A 3701-nucleotide genomic window follows, 5' to 3' on the forward strand; every position below is an offset into this window, starting at 1 on the left:
TTTAACAAATTATTCTGAGTTTAATCCTCGAGCCGGAAAATACCACAGCATCGACAGCAGCAAAGTGTTTATTACACATCTTCACAACAAGATTTCAGGAAATTTTCAGACATATACAAGGACATCCTGTTGTATTGCATGGACCAAGTTTATGTAATAACACATGACTACTAATCTGTCAAAAGAAGTTACTTATGCCAAATCAAGTGTAACTTTGTGTCGTTGTTTCTGAAGGTATAGATACATCGAGACATCCTAGCATAGCCTGATATGATCATAAATATACACCATGTCTTTGATGACCGAGCCATATCTATCTCCCCAGTCTTCAAATAGTACTGCCTTCAAGCAATGGTAATTTGTCCACCAATTATTCCTTTGGTATCCTGGCTATCTTATTTTGCTGTAGACAATAATATCACCCACGAACACCTTGATGACGAATGCTGGAAGCTTTTCCTATTCCTAACTCACCAAGAACACTGTGAAAGAAGCCGAGAGAGACGTGATCTGGACAAATTTTCATGTTCACTAGTTCATTTGTGGCAAATTAAGGTTCAATTATCTGCCTCAGTTTGCATTAAATGTTCTTGTTCTGCCAAATTCAAATGTTTTTTTTTCAAATGTCTCTTCAGTAAGGTAACTACAGTAGAAACTAAATCTTGTCATAAACTATTTGTCTAAACTATGAGTGGGGTCCTCCTTACTGCCGAAGGTGTAAAAGGAACTTAATATAGTACGGATTTGAAGCATACCAAAGCTATGTTAGTGTCCGTCAGATACAGTAGTTTAAGACAAAGATAAGGAAAGAAAAAAAAGATTAGACTCGGTTTTTAAGAGTGTGTTTTCTTATAGCAAAGTCACATCAGGCCATCTGCTGTGTCCACCAAGGGAAATCGAACCCCTGATCTTAGCATTTAATTCTGAAGACTTACTACTGTCCTACTGGAGGACGGTTCTAAAGATGAAAAGTGAAATGTCATATCAGCAGTCTTATGTTTTAAAATCAGTAGAATTGTTTGTTTAACGATATTAGTAATGATGTCAGAGCTATTACCATTACTGTGAATATTTAATAATCAGACTGGAGAAAACTGTACTAAAGAAGTTGAAGTTTGTTTGTTTGTAGTTAAGCACAAAGCTACACAATGGGCTATCTGTGCTCTGTCCATCATGGGTATCGAAACTCGGTTTCTAGTGTTGTAAGTCGGCAGACATACTGTTGTGCCACTGGGGGTCTCAAAGAAATTGAAATAGAAATTAAATCATTGTAAAACAATGCCACTCTTGTGTTATTCAGGAACAATTAATTAATTAAAATAATAAGCTGATTATTAGTTATTGACAAACACAAATCCTGTTTTTAATGCAAGAATGACAGTGAAAACACAATAATTTTGGAGAGCCATTTATAAAAAACAGTTTCGAGTTATTTTCGGTTAAAACTGATTTCCCAAAAGTAAATGAGATGGGTCCGCTATTTAACGGGAGATCCGATCAGGAAATATTGCAAGAAGTTCTGAATTTCTCTGACGCTACTGTATTTGGGTAAAAAGAGGAGATTGGATATAAATATAAATACAAAGTGAAACAATCTTTATTTCTAACACAAGACAACAGTGTGTGTATTAGTACAAAGGAGAATTTCCTATATTAGGGAACTGTTGTGTGAGTTGAGAATCTAAAATATTTGTAAGTTATCCCAAGTATGTATAAAAGTCTGTCCCAGTCTGAAAACTAAAATACCACAGTATCCCATGGCAATTATCACGTTCCATGTCACTTTATTCCTATTAAATAATAAGAGAGGTTGTAACCTTGAGATATCACCTGACCTACCATTGTAGAAAACTCTTGTCCTCTTCCATACATTAAGCGTAACCTCTTAGCTACATTCCCTAAGTACAGACAAGGCGTTATCTCCAGTGAACGACACAGATCACAGGGTAGCTAAAGTGAAAGTAACTTAATTTCTTTCTTGACTATGTGTTATGCGAAAACTGCTCATACCTAAAATAAATGAACATTTTGGGAAAAATTACATTAACAAAGAGGGTAGTAAGCAATAGCAATACTGTATACATGACTATAAGTAATTCACGCAGCGGTAAAACGAACCACAGTCACTAAGATTTCTATTCACGGGTTCTCTAATGACATACATCCGTCGTATAGTGAGGTTTAGGAATACCTGGAGGCTCTGGCTTCCCTACATTTACTAATGGGATGCCTGAGCTTTTGAAAAATTGACCCTATTGTAACTTACAGATAGCGGCTAGTTCTCTCTCTTTTACACCAAATATTTCTGCTCTCCATCAGGAACAGAACTTTTACCGGTAAGAAAGTTATTATGTCTCTCGTTTTGTGCACACATCTATTGCATTGTATTTGTCTATGTGTTTCCAATCAATCTTTCAGTCTTTCTCGCTCTCTCTTTAGAACTCAGTTATGTGACAAATTGAAATTAACTCTGCAATACCAATTAAATTGAACCTTTTGTTGAACGGTTATTATTGTTACCTAAATGCCACTATCAGTATATCTGAGAATATTGCAGACACGGCGATCTATATGATCTACACACAAGGTAAAGTAGAATACAATACAACTATCCCATGAAACAGTATATAGTTTCCGCAGTAGGACCCTGCTACATAAAGTAACGCCTCAAACTAAATTGATCACATGACCTCAATCGCAAATGGTTGTGTTTCAAATCAAAACTTTGAAACATTGAAAATAATCCAAAGTATGAAATATACATTATAGGTGAGTGTTGTTGTTGTTATTTATTATTAAGCACAAAGCTACACAAAGGGCTATTTGTGCTCTGCCCACCAGGAGTATCGAAACCCGGTTTCTAGCAGTATAAGTCCGCAGACATACCGCTGTACCACTGGGGGGCTATAGATGAATGAGTGAGGTATGTAGTATTTACTTTTTAGTTGCTTCCCAGTAGCACAGCGATTTGTCTGCGGACTTACAACGCTAGAAACCGGGTTTCGATACCCGTAGTGGGCAGAGCATAGATAGCCCTTTGTGTAGCTTTGTGCTTAACTTCAAACAAGCAAACGAAAATTTTTATTTATGACTTCTGCTCCCAGTGGTTTAGCGGGAAGTCTGCGAACTTGCATCGTTTCGGCATCGGGCTTTACTCCCTAGACCTCTTCCTCCCTTCTGAACTATTGTAAATTTTTGGCTTGTATAAGTAATTTACGTACTAGTATTGCATTTCATTTGTAATTTCTGACATTCTTTCCTTTTCAGAGCCATGTCCATAAATTTTGTCGGATTTCTAATATCATGTAGTCTTACAACGCTAATAGTTGAGTTTGATACCCATGGTGGGCACAACACAGAAATACCCTTGCGTAGCTTTATGCTTAACTATAAAACAAACAAGCAAATTTATGACTCCTATAATTCGAGTCATATAGTTTGTTCATATAAATATGTTATTAAATAAAGTATTTTGTTATTGTTACCTAAAAGTAGATTCTTAAATCGGATATTTTTATATTTTTTACAAATTATTTTTGAAGTATTTGCGTGGATATTCAATTAAAATTGGATAAAAATTTACTTTGTTTGAATTAAATATTTTAAAATAAACAGTACACGATGATATTTAACTTTTTTTCTTTTATAACTTTATCTCGAATAATTCATCGCCCTCTATCCCACAACTATCGAATTACGAT

This window comes from Limulus polyphemus, unplaced genomic scaffold (assembly GCF_000517525.1).
Source record: "Limulus polyphemus unplaced genomic scaffold, Limulus_polyphemus-2.1.2 Scaffold1258, whole genome shotgun sequence".
Taxonomy (NCBI): Eukaryota; Metazoa; Arthropoda; class Merostomata; order Xiphosura; family Limulidae; genus Limulus; species Limulus polyphemus.